Source organism: Chiloscyllium punctatum, chromosome 33, assembly GCF_047496795.1.
Source record: "Chiloscyllium punctatum isolate Juve2018m chromosome 33, sChiPun1.3, whole genome shotgun sequence".
Taxonomy (NCBI): Eukaryota; Metazoa; Chordata; class Chondrichthyes; order Orectolobiformes; family Hemiscylliidae; genus Chiloscyllium; species Chiloscyllium punctatum.
The window spans coordinates 10040467-10054539 of record NC_092771.1 but is presented as its reverse complement, the minus strand read 5'-3'; the positions used below and the strand labels follow the sequence as shown (position 1 = coordinate 10054539).

At 38.1% G+C, this 14073-nt stretch overlaps 2 protein-coding genes across 10 annotated transcripts in view; one reads left to right on the top strand and one right to left on the bottom strand.

The window, feature by feature from the left end:
- The window catches only part of peak1 (pseudopodium-enriched atypical kinase 1), a 227468-nt gene that overhangs the window by 21720 nt on the left and 191675 nt on the right, over positions 1 to 14073 (top strand). The gene's annotated exons all lie outside the window — the stretch shown is intronic.
- hmg20a (high mobility group 20A) overlaps positions 1 to 14073 on the bottom strand; it is a 54638-nt gene that overhangs the window by 39573 nt on the left and 992 nt on the right. The window contains exon 1 of one of the 8 annotated variants that reach the window (XM_072552940.1): positions 13304 to 13323. The exons of 6 other annotated variants lie outside the window; for them this stretch is intronic. The gene's annotated coding sequence lies outside the window, so the exon portion shown is untranslated. Of the gene's footprint in view, positions 1 to 13292; positions 13324 to 14073 lie in introns of those variants that run through there. One more of the 8 variants, XM_072552939.1, reaches the window with a different exon arrangement.

Below are 14073 nucleotides of genomic sequence, written 5' to 3'. Positions count from 1 at the left end.
ATGGTGCGCACAAGGACACCATCACATATGAAAGCAGATCTAAACACAAGTTATTGTTCTCAGGTGGGAGGTTAAAATACTGCAGAGATAAGTTATGATATCACATTTTATTTGGGATTTATCCACACTTACAGATCTCACCGTGTGCTGGCAGAGCAGAAGCTATCGTAGAAACTGGAACCGGAGTGATCAAAATATTGGACTCATAAAACTTACATTGTAAAGTGCCAGCTCAATTAAATGGGGTTAAAAGGCAAATCTCTCTAAAGGAATAGTGAATACTTCTCAGTGGTTCAAGCTGACTGCCAGCAAATCATAAGAGTACCTTGGCATGAGCTGGAGCTAAATTGCCATATTTAGTAAAGGAGCCCAACACTGACTTTATCAGTTGGGTATGTCTGTCTTAGACTATTGTTTATTTGGCACTACACTTAATTCTTTCCATCCGTATTTTGTGGAATTTGTACTTTCAGAGCTGATTTATTAATAAATACTGAGTGGCCTAGTTTCATCAGTATGCCATTAAAACAAACCCAAAATTAGAGGCGGGCAATTTAAATGGTTACATCTTTTCCAATTTCAAATCTATACATATGGCATATAAGTTAAATGGTCATCAACAGAAAATTGACAGCTACTACTGTGAAATTTACTTGTAATCCCAATTTAACAGCAATATAAAAATACAGAAAATAGCAGGAATAGGCCAGTCAGCCCTTTGAGCCTGCTCTGCCATTCAATATGATCATGGATGATCATCCAATTCAGTGCCCTGTTCCAGCTTTCTCCTCATAGTCTTTGATCTCTTGGCCTATGAATGATATCTAAAATCATCTTGAAAACATTCAAAGTTTTGGCCTCAACAACTTTCTGTGCCATAAACTCACTAATCTCTGGGTGAAGAAATTTGTCACCTTGGACCCAAATGGCTTACTCTGGTATCATTAAACTGTGTTACAGTGATATTACAAAATACCTATTTGGTGGCTGCTTATTCCAGGATATGGAAAGCTAGTTCAACTTATTACAAATAGGTAAATTGCAAAGCAAAGAATGTTAAATTCTCTGCATCTGCACAGCCTCAAGAAAAATAACCTTTGACAATCTCAAATGGCTGGCACTGCCCACAACAGAAGACTTTCACATTTCCATAACAGATGTTTTGCCAGCTGAGGTCTCAAAAACTGTACCGTTGAAAACTTGCTAGAATAAAATTGTACAAAGTGCTTAAGGCAGCAGTCAACACTTGTTGGATTCCAGAATTAACAGTGAATTGCAGTCCAAAAAGAACCTAGAGCTTATTTATCATACCACAAGAAAACAGTGGTATTGTTCTAGTCTTTCTTGGACAGCAGTCTGTTGTAAACCAGAATTCAACATCAAGGAGGATACAGCGATACATTACAGAAACAGACAAGTTTGAGAACTCAACTTCTTCAGGGCATCACAAAAACAAGTCTCTCTGATTTAGCAACATAACTAATCTCTCAGAGAAAAGTATACATGAACAAATGAGACGAAAGTAAACTCTGAATACGTTAAAGACATTTTCACGTTGAAATTTAATGTTTAAGCTCATATGAAAAATGGCAACTGACTAACAATGCTGTTAGTCTGGCAAATGTAAGCCTATCTCCAAGGAAGAGGAAAGAAAACATAAGAAGGTTGGTTACATCTTTGATGCCTACTCTGAATTAGAACAAAAATAAGGCTATTATTGATCTCACCATCTCTTAGAATATATAAGAAAAATCAGATTTCTGCTCCTGATCTGCATCAGGTGACTGTTAAAGCGCACACGTGACAACTGGATGTGCAGTGATCCTCTCCACAGTCAAATAACTGCCCCACATTCATGATCATTCCCACAGACAATTATTGGATACCTAAACACTAGTAAACAGCAACTTTAGCAGAGGTAAAAAGAAATTGCAAAATAAAAAGTGAATTCAAGGCAGTAATTCCAAACATTAAACAGACTGTTGTAATGATATCTCACATTCCAAAGTAATATGAGTTTATATTGTTTCAAAATTTTCTCTGATGAATCAATTATTCTCCTTTTAGTTGAAAATCTAAAGGGTTTATACTATAGACACATAGTTTTTGCAACCACAATATTCCATGCTAGATAACCATGGCTAAAAGGTTGAATAACTATACCTGAAACTAGTTAAAAATACAAGAGAATGGCCTCAAGGAGATTGAACAGGGCAAAAGATTTTGATACTGATGTAGATTCAATATAGCAGGAGTAAAGAATGAGCTGGTTTTGCTGGCTCACCTCACTGGAATGCATGGTAGTCCTATTTACGGCTGTTATGCATTTACCAAGAACTTGTAGCATCAGTGAACAGGTGTTCTGTGATGAGAGCTTATGTTGAGTAATTCACACTTATTAAGCTGAGAGGGAGCAGCGAGAAACAGAGGAGACACAGAGCAAAATAAGGACGGATTTTAGGAACCTTGGCTTTTGAGCATCAGAGTGATTCAAAGGTGGTCAACTTACACTCTCGGGAGATGGAAAGATGCCATATTGTTACAACATACCAGAGTACATCAAACCTAAGCCATCTGCTCAATGTCTGATGTGATCATCAACACCCACAATAATTAGATGGGTGACAGATTAACAGAAGATTAGTTACCTTATACACAAGACTCATTAACAACATTATCATTGCAAATTGCAAGCTGAAATTAGCAATATTGATTTTAATGACTAACAAGATATATGTGGTACTTCAATTTTTTGGGGGGGATGGTGGAAATGTGGGAGGTAAGGCCTAAGATTACTATAGGCGAGACATCAGTCTGCACACAGTGGCAACTACAGTTTCCAAATCAAAAATCAGAATATTGACACCATTTAAAAGAATTTCACAGTCCTTAATGATTAACACAGTCAGGATTTCACAGAAAATTCAGTGACAAACAGTTACGCAAAGGGGGTTGGATGCGAAGAGAGCAAAGAATGAATGACATCTCAATCTTCCACCCCAATGGGATGCATCAAACCCCTGAAATGTCTGTCTGTGTGTCATTTATATAAAAACACACAAGTGCTTTCAAGGACTGGTTTTATGCCATTTCAACTGCAAATATTTCTTTAGTTAGCTGGCAATCCACAGTGGGCTCCAGCATCCACAATCTGAACTGAAATGTTACCGAACCACACATTTTCAACAGCTGTGACACTGAAATTGATTTATATGAATGGGAGGGAAACACATAGAATTCACATGCAAGAAACAAGCCATTCAGCCCAAATGGTCAACAATGATAATGCTTATCAGGTTTGGCAGCGTCAATGGACAAAGAAGTGGTGTTAACATTCCAGGTCGTGATCATTCAACAAACTTAGGAAAAGTTAAATGCCCAAAATAAAAGCCAAAAGGTGCTGGAGAAACTCAGCGCATCTGGCAGCAACTATGAAGACAGAAACTGAGTTAACATACTGGGAACAGTTGAAATGATAAGGGAAGAAGCGTCTTCAATGGAGGTGGCCAGAACAAAGAAGATTTAAGATCAGAAGAAAGAAATTACGTGAGGCAGGAATGGGCTGAAACAATGGGTCCACCAGGACAAATCTGTCTGTGGAATGAAGAATCTGGATGTTTCAGCATTCAGGGAGTATGAGATGGGAAGCAAAATTCCCTCCAAGCTATGTCGCCACACCATTGCTCCAAGGGTCGATGCAATGATTGGCATGCTGATGCCTTTCATAGTACAAATGCTTTGGAGGTTTGTGCAGAAAATAAAAGAGAGGGAAAGTACATGGGAAGCTGTAGAGAAGGTTTGTGGAGATGAGCTCAATGAGAATCCTGGAAATAATGGTTGGTGTTGGGATCAGGATCCAAAGAGAGGAAAGAGGAAATGTCAGGGAGTTGGTGATTCTCTGCCACACAGAGTTTTGGTAAAGTTAGAAATGTAATAGTTTTTAAAATAAATAAAATGGGTGAAGTTGCACAAATAACAAAAGGAAGGTTTGTGAAAGGATGCAAGACAGCTGACATTATATGACAAAAGAACTGCTAGAGCAGAATCAAAGGGAGTGGGAATGGGACAAAAAAGAAACAAAAACAAAATGGATCCAGAGCTGTGAATGGGAGAATAACAAACAGCTATTTTCTGAAAGCAAGACCATGGGGAAAATAAATTTAAGACCGACATATGTGAAGAAAAGGATACAAAATAGGGGAGCAGAGATTGCAGTCTGAAATTGTTGTTAGTTAATGTCGAATCCAGAAGGCAGTAAAGTTTCTAACCTGAAAATGAGGTGTTGCTCAAGTTTACATTGAGCGTCAGTGGAACACTACAGCATGCTGAGGACTGAGATATCAGTGTGAAAGCAAAAATCTCCAGCCTGAAACATCAATTTTCCTGCTCCTCGAATGCTGCCTGACCCGCTGTCCTTTTCCAGCAACAGACTCTCAAACAAGAGAACTAAAAGTGGTAGGTCACTGGAAGCTCAGATCATGCCTGTGAATTCAATGGAGACATTCTGCAAAGCTGTCACCCAATCTATGTTTGATCTATCCAGACTACATTGTGAACAGCAAATACAGTTCAGCATACTGCTTCTTCTCAAAATCATATCTCTTCCTTGGATTCTGCTCCAGTTATGCCAGCTATTCCAGCATCTCACCCAACTGTTCAATATTTCACACAATGTCAGCAAGCTAATCAACTGCAGTGCTTCATCATAACCAATTTTTCATCTACGTACATAAAAGGGGCTTCCTGGCAATGGTCATATTGGCCAACCAGAAACACATGGCCAGATCACCCTCAGGCCTGATCCAGAAGCCAAGTGCAGAAACCAATTAAATCCCATCAGCTCCCTTTGTAAGTTCATCAGCTCAGTGCAGTTCAGGTACTGAACTTTGGGCCTTCATAAAGTGGTCATTAAATGAATCACTTGGAGAAAGTATTAAATTTAAAATGGCCACATTTTAGAAGATCTGTTATTGGAAGTTGCAACAATTGTAGTGCACTGACAAGTTTATTTAATAATTATTTAGTATAGTGCTACTCTAAGTGATCAAATTGGCCATTGTTCATGGATAATGCAAGATAGTGAGTGGGAGTGGGCTATTTGACTGAAGCATACACCCAGTCAAGCCAAACCATGTCCTTAGGTCTTGCCCAAAATGCTGCACTTCAACTAGGCATTGGTGAGAAGTAATCAGGAACCTTAGGTTAGATGCCAAAGAAGGGCTGGTGCCTATGGAATCACAAAAACAAAAATTACTGGAAAAGCTCAGCAGGTCTGGCAACATTTGTGGACAGAAATCAGAGTTAATGTTTCAGGTTAAATGACTGTTTCTTAGAACCTATGGAGTCACACCTGACTATGGTTCAGCAGCTTCAAGACAGAAAGGAGGAGGCATAAAAATGATTTTAAAAATGTTAACTGCAGCTTTTTGCTACTTTCTGGCAGACAAACCTAATTATACTTTCAACTCATAGTGCACAGCACTCAAGAATAAGACTGCCCATCAATCACAAAGCAAATTAGCAAAGCAGAACAAGAACTATTTCTCCTTCAGGGATGCTGGGATCTTATGAAATATTAATAATTTACTGTACTCTTTATTAGTTTACAGAGTAATGGTATTTAGAAGGACATGCATGACATATTTTAAGCAAACTGTAGCTCAACGAACATACTATTAAGACTGTGGTTTAATATTAGAGTGATTTTTACCCAAACCACCCAATGGGAAACTAATTGAATTGAACTGGCTTTTCTATATTATTGAAATGATCAGAAACTACAATCAATGTAAAATAAGCAGGTTTGGAAGATTAGGATAATTGCCTGAACTCTTGATTTGGAGGTGCTGGTGTTGGACTGGGGTGTACAAAGTTAAAAATCACACAACATCAGGTTATAGTCCAACAGTTTTATTTGGAAGCACTAGCTTTTGGACCGCTGCTCCTTCATCAGGTGGTTGTGGCGTATAAGATCATAAGACACAGAATTTATAGCAAAAGTTTAGTGTGACACAACTGAAATTATATATTGAACAAGACCTGAATTGTTTGTGAAGCCTTTCATTTTTTTAGAATGACCATGTTGGTTTCAGTTCTTTCATATGTAAATCCCAGAACATTTTTAAAAGTTACATTCTCAAGTGAACTTTAACAATAGGTGCCATGTCGGCCCAGATAATGCACTGAAGGTATGAGGTGACCTGTGTGAGGCTGTCTGTGCCCCAAAGTGCAGACTGTTTCTATTTCTAAAAAAAAAGAGTTTTACAGAATCTTAAATGGATTCAGGCAGTTTTTGAGCAAAATGTAATTGGATGGCCTCAAATGGGACCATTGGTTCCTGTCACACTACAGGTGACCCCACTGCACTACACACTCACACTGACCCTCTCTCACACACAAGCTCTCTCTCAAACGTTCACACATACACACCCACATTCACAACCTCTCACAGACTTATATCCCTTTACACTCACACACATACTCTATCACAGAATCACTCATAATGCTCCCCCCACCAACACACACCCAGATATAAGCCTGTGGGGTGAATGTGTATTTGCAGAATTATATCTTATTTTGCTCAAAAACTGCATGAATCCATATAAGATTCTGAAAAACCCTTTTTTGAAATAGAATCAGTCTGAACATTGGGGCACAGACAGGCTCACACAGGGCATTATCTGGGCTGACATGGCACTTATTGTTAAAGTTCACTTGAGAATGTAACTTTTTTTTAAAAGTTCTGGGATTTACATATGAAAGAACTGAAACTAACATGGTCATTCTAAAAGATGAGAGACTTAACAAACAATCCAGGTCTTTTTCAATATTATAATTTCAGTTTCATCACACTGTAAACTTTTGCTATAAATTCTGTGTCTTACGATCTTATTCTCCACAACCACCTGAAGGAGCAACGCTCCACAAACTAGTGCTTCAAAATAAACCTATTGGACTCTAACCTGGTGATTTTTACCTGTGTACCTGAATTCTGGTGACCAGAAAACATTAAACTACAAATATTATTTCTAAATTATGTTTGATACATTTTTCAAAAACAAGAATCAGAAATGAACAGGCGCCAGGGTGACTCAGTGCCTCCTCCTTCCTTGTTGCCTTCCCCTCTGGACCAATGTCCTCGACCTCAAGCAGTAGAATGAGGAATACAATCACTGTAAATAGTGCAATTAGATAGAGAAGTGAACAGGGAGGAAAAAGCAAATTTATATCCATGCAAAGTCTATCATACCCCAAAACCTTTGCTGTCAAGTAGTTACTTTTGAAGTGTAGTCACTTGTTTAGACAATGCTATGTCCAAATGCACACAGCAAGGTGCTACAAAAACAATAAAATAAATTACCAATTGAGGGGTTTTTGATTGTATTCTCTTAGGGATGAACCTTGGCACAGAAGTATTACAATTTATATTCTGGGTAAGTTCATATAGATAATATTGAAAGGAGAGCACCCACATCCTGTTTCCCATCCACCAAAACACCTACGGTCTCAAAATATTCAAATTGATTTGTCAGGCGTGGCCTGCTTTTCACAAATTAATTTGAACTGATCAGCTCATACTAAGTACACATTCATTCTGTCCCCAGTAACAGATTCCAGGAATGTCTCATAACTTTTGTTAAACTGACAATGGGAGATTTCAGACACACCCGCAAAGTTAAAGGTGGTCTTGGTTTCACGTCTGATTCAAAAACATCACCTCACTAAGAGATACTATTCTACCACTATTGCAGTGAAATATCGGCCTCAATTATGCATTCAAGTGCTCACTTAGAGCTTGAGAGTAAAACTGCTCACTGGACATTTGTTTGGATAAATAAAAGGAGAAAACATGATAGTCTTGGTTATGAAACCCCTGTGATCAAATCACTTGCTGATATTGACCAATTATGCTCTCCCAAGAAGACATTGGATTACTGTTAGCACTCAGTGAGCCCAGTCAAGAGATAAACAAAGAAAATTGACGGACCTGAAGTCTTACGTTATGCTCCTTGCCAGTTTATTATCTTTGCACTTCTCCCCAAAGCCTATTATCACAAAGTGATTGATATAGTGGACTAATTATAAAATGCCCAGAAAGCAATTGCAATGTAGGTGTTTTCAAATGCAGCTTCACTCTTTATTCCAACCAGGCTATGCAGTCACAACTAACTGCCTATTATTCTGTAATTCACTTAAATTCTAGTTTTAGCACTCAAAGGGTTCTAAGTTCTTCTATTAAAAACCCAGTAGACTCCAAATGTGCACAATCTACAGTCTGGTAAAACTTTATAATACATGGTGCACTATGTTGGCTGAACTACCCAATAATAATTACCAGCTGGTTGGAATAAAGAGTGAAGCTGCATTTGAAAACACCTACATTGCAATTGTTTTCTGGGCATTTTATAATTAGTCCATTATATCAGACAATCAACTCATGATAATAGGCTTTTGGCGAAAAGTGCAAAGATATTTTCAGATCTATGTCAGGAATGTCTCCGGTCACATGGAAGTTTTTTCTGCGTTCCTCTGAGTGACTATTTTGTTTCTTTCATCACAAGTCTCTTTATTTTCCTTCAGTTGTTTTTTCATTAAATCTAATCCTTCAAATTGTCCCCTTTGTCTCTGGACAACTCAGCTTTTAACTTAGTTCACAGAATACTTTGGCCTCCCCACCCCACCTCAGATACTCTAAATGACCCAGCAATTTGCTGTTCTTTAATTCAAATTTGATATGGAAGATGACTGCTACATATACTTTTGTTTCTGTAAGAAGACAAACACTGATTTCAGAAAGAGGTACACTTCATCAAGATTCTCACTTTAAACAGCCTGATGGTTTGTGGCTATTATATTGTACAGTGGTCATGCTAATTTGTACTAGTTTTGTAATTTTGTAAAAAACTTAAAATCTTTTTATCATAAAAATATTTATTTAAAAAACAGCCTGTCGGTAGAAATAGAATGAAGACAAAATATCTTTCACAAAAGTCAAATTAAAGGTTTAGTGCTGTAGTGTCAAAAGAGCTGCAGAAATTCAGAACATATTTTAAAAGTTTTTGACAACCTTTAAAGTAATCTCTCAGAGATCAGAGCCACTGCATCAATAAGGTGTGTTAAGGTAGTTGACTCAGATAGATAAGCAGGAGGCTGGAAGAACATAGCAAGCCAGGCAGCATCAGAAAGTGGAGAAGTCAACATTTCAGATGTAACCCTTTTTCAGGACTCAAGCTGATATACAGTAGATAAAGGCAATTTTGATATTGTGCCATGCTTATTTTTCAATTTTGATTTGATTTATTATTGTCATGTGTACCGAGGGTACAGTGAAGAGTGTTGTTTTACACAGGAGATTGTACTACATGGGGTGGCACGGTGGTTCAGGGGTTAGCACTGCTGCCTCACAGCACCAGGGTCCCAGATTCGCTTCCAGCCTTGGGCGACTGTTTTTGTGGAATCTGCACATTGTCCCTGGGTCTGCATGGGTTTCCTCTGGGTGCTCCGGTTTCCTTCCACAGTTCAAAGATGTGCAGGTCAGGTGAATTGGCCATGCCAAATTGCCCATAGTGTTAGGTGCATTAGTCAGCGAGAAATGGGTCTGGGTGGGTTACTCCTCGGAGGGTCGGTGTGGACTTTTTGGGCCGAAGGGCCTGTTTCCATACCGTAGGGAATCTAATCTAATCTATACAAGTACATCAGGGTAACAGAACAGAGTGCAAGGTACAGTGTTACAGCTGCTAAGAGAGAAATTAACATTAACATTTAAAAAGTTCATTCAGAAGTCTGATAACAGCAGTAAAGAATTTTTTTTCAATCTGTTTTTACGTGTATACAAATCTTTATATCTTCTGCCTGATGAAAGAGGGTGGAACAGCGTATAAAGGGGTGAGACAGGACTTTGATTATTTTGGTTGTTTTCCAAAGGCAACAGGAAGTATAGAAGTCAATGGATGAGAGGCTGGTTGTGTGATGAACTGGGCTGCGTTCACAAGTCTCTGTAATGTCTTTCAGTCTCGGGAAGAGCACATTGTGATGCACCCAGATAGAATGCTTTCTAACATTGCATCCATAAAAATTTGTAATTCTTTATGGACAAACTGAATTTCCTTTGCCTCCTAAAGAAGTAGAGGCATTGCATGTGCTTTCTTGACCGTAGTGTCAACACAGATAGCCCAAGACAGACTGTTGGTGATCGTCACTCCCAGGAACTTGGTGCTTTCGACCCTCTCCACCTCAGCACCATTGATGCAGACAGGTGCGTGTCCTCCACTCCACTTCTTGAATGAAAGACCAACTCCTTCATTTTGCTGATTCTTATCTTTACACCATGCCATTAAGCACCCTATCTTCTTCTTCTTGTACTCCATCTTGCTGTTGTTTGAGATCTGACTTTCTACTGTGGTGTCGTTTCCAAATTTGTAAATGGAGATGGTGCCGAATTTGGCCAATTGAGTGTATAAGGGGCATTGTAGGGGGCTGAGTACACAGCCTTACTGGGCACAGGTGTTGAGGATTATCATGGATGTGTTGTTGTCACCTATCCATACTGACAGCAATCTGTTGGTGAGGAAGTTGAGAATCCAGTTTCATATGGGAGAGCAGTGATCTAGTTCCTGGAGTTTGGAGATGAGTTTGTTTGGAATTATGGTGTTGAAGTTGGAGCTGTAGTCAATAAGTAGAAGCCTGTTGTAGGTATCATTGTTGTCCAGATGTTCCAGGAATGCGTGTAGGGCCGGGTACATGGTGTCTGCCATAAGGGAAGATTACAATGTTTGCAGATTAGCTGACCAGAGAGCATCAGGACTTGATTTGGAGATGCCGGTGTTGGACTGGGGTGTACAAAGTTAAAAATCACACAACACCAGGTTATAGTCCAATAGGTTTATTTTGAAACGCTGCTCCTTCATCGGGTGGTTGTGGATTATAAGATTGTAAGACAGAATTTATAGCAAAAGATTACAGTGTGATGTAACTGAAATGATATATTGAAAAAGACCTGGATTGTTTGTTAAGTCTGTCTTCTTTTAGAATGACCATGTTGGTTTCAAGAAAGTTAATGGGATGCTGGCTTTTATATATAGCAGATATAATTCTTAATCAAGATTCATGCATGCATTTTCTGCAAATTAGTGACCAAGAATGGATCCTGTTACATAAATAACCAACTACTGCACACCTATAGCTTTTGCAGCTGTGATCAAATGATTGAAATCCTTTCTGAGATGTGGTGCCCCCCAGATCTGCCCACAGTACTCCAAGTAAAGTGTAACCAGTGTTTTTTATAACTATAACATAATCTCAATATCACTATAGTCTATCTGCGAGATATAAAAGCCAACATTCCATTAGCTTTCTTGATTATTTTCCACATCTGTTCACGATATTTTAAAGATATCCCAAGTCTCTTTGGACATAGAGGTTAATCTGAGGATCTTCCACGCTTACACTATTTATTGTGAAAGCTGGCTGAGCCACTTACACAGTTTTTGAAACCCTTATGAAAAAAACACCCTCTATATTTTTTGTTTATTTATGGCTAGTCAGGACACAGTGAAAAGGGTATAAGAAAGTTCAAAGGACCATGAATGATTTTTGAAAGAGGACTTTGTTTAGCACTACTCTTCGAAAAAAAATGAAATGTGGTATTGGTCTGTTAGTTGGGCAGCTCACACTCATTACTCAGAAATGCGATGTGACTGAGCTGCTGTTCATTCAGTTAGACAATATATTGGCACTCAGCCCAAACTCTAGACCTTTTTTAAATAGAAACTCAATGTGCAAATAAATCAATAGATTGTTGAATCTGTAAATTAATTGGGTCATCCATTCTTGTAAATCATAATTTTTCTTCTTGTGCTTTCATTTTTTTGAGCACTCATGCTGAGAGTAGCAAGGGCTTGAAGGTCAGGCATGACATGGGTTCCTGGGATTCTGTAGTAATGCATCCATAAAAAATGCCACACATCAGAACTATCCCCTGGAGAATTTCAACTTCAGACAAGATAAAACAGCAGAAAATGGTGGTTGTGGCAACTTCTATTATTGTCAGCATTTTACTTTGAGATGCAGGAAATTAAAACCACAGGCTAGGTGTTGATCCTGCCTTCTGGAATCACTAGAGTCTAATTTTATATTACAACACAGCCTGCAAAATCAGTACTGCAATTTCAATGGGGTACAAGGATTAACTTCTCAACAGTTGTAAAAAGTAAGAAAAATATGAAAATATCAATAACATCTACTCACACAATGAAATCTGAGGGAAATCTGTGATATGGGGCGAAAGTGAACAAAGCAACATACTGTGAGCAGACAAATATAGCAGGCATATTAAGCACTGTATTAAGATCCAGAAGCTAGTGCAGTCCTGATATGTCACTCTCGCTATGATCTTTCCTCTTTTATTTTCAACAATGTAATCTGCAGTCTCAGGATTCTCAAAAATTATCTAAATAAGAACAAGAAAGGAAGAGCTAGAAGGTGGCCAGAGTTTACCACATCAGCGTCACAAGTACAAGCTATTATTTGCAACAATGCACCCAACACAACAGCTCAACGGGTAGTGCTATAACCTCAATTTATTACATTTGTGGATTCAAGTCCAATTCTAGAGATTTTAGCACAAATTTCAACTGACAATGCAATAATTTAACCCCTGAAATCCAGGAATTATTCTTATAAACCTATGATGTACTCCCTCCAAAGCCATTATATCCTTTCGAAGATGTGGTGCCCAGATCTGCCCACAGTACTCCAAGTGAAGTGTAACCAGGTTTTTTTTAGTAACTGTAACATAATCTCCATATCATTGCAATTTATCTGTGAGACATAAAAGCCAACATTCCATTAGCTTTCTTGATTATTTTCTACACCTGTTCATGGTATTTTAAAGATCTATGCACCTGAAATCCCAAGTCTCTTTGGTCATCCATTGTTATTTAACTTGGACTGAATCTGTATGATTCACAGAATGTACATGCAAAAAGAGTCTTCAACTAATCAAAGGAAAAGCTCTTGATAGCAGCTTAAAATAAAAATTAATGTAAAAGCATATAGATAATTAAAAATAATGTTGGCTATAATTATAAGCCTTTGTTAAAATTTCCATTTCTGGGCAGTAGTGGCATGGGAACTAATTTTGCATCAGAGATTTCAGGAAGAACATCTTTGATCTAAAACAATTTCAAATAAATCTCAATCCCATTTTTTGACAAGAACCTGTCTTATTCCTCTTTGTCACTAATTGAGGTTTCTTACTTCTGAACACTTTAAGAAAATAAAGATAAAATCACCATAATTTTACCAGACCGTAGCGCTGCTCATTCATTAGAGAGGGACAACTGGTGGTCATTTACCCTGAGGTTCACCACACCTCAGGCAAAGACAGAGGTTGAAAAGAAGAATCCTTCATGGTAACCCCAATCGGTGCAGGAATTGAAGCCACAGTGTTGGTGACACTGCATCTGAAATCCAAATGGTTCAAATCCCATTTAAGTTTAATTAAAAATCTGGAACTGAAAACTAGTCTCAGTAATGATATCCACGAAACCATCATTAATTGTTCCAAAAACTCATTTGATTCACTAAATGCTTTTAAGGAAGGAAATCTGCCATCCTTTCTGGTACAGCCTACATGTGATGCCAGACCCACAGCAACATGGTTGCCTCTGAAATGGCATTAGCAAACCAGTCACATCAAGGATAACTAGTGATGGGCAACAAATGCTGCCTATGATAGTGACCCCTACATCCCATGAAAGAACAAAAAGATCAACCTTTCAGTTTAAAGACACTGCTACAGTTACTTTCTTTTGTTTCCCCCAAATTTTGCAAATAATAACTTGCACACAAACACTCTAAATGGCAGAAACCCTTTAATCAACTTGATCAACCCTTCCATAATTTTTTTTCACTATTATATTAACTTTCAGTTTTCAAATAGTAACTTTAGCAGGTAATATATTGCACTCACTTTTAATGAAGTAGATTTGCCCATGTATATTGCCTTTTGAGTTTAACATTTACCACCATTTTGTAACCAAGGAAGTAAAGCACAACAATCAAATATTTGCA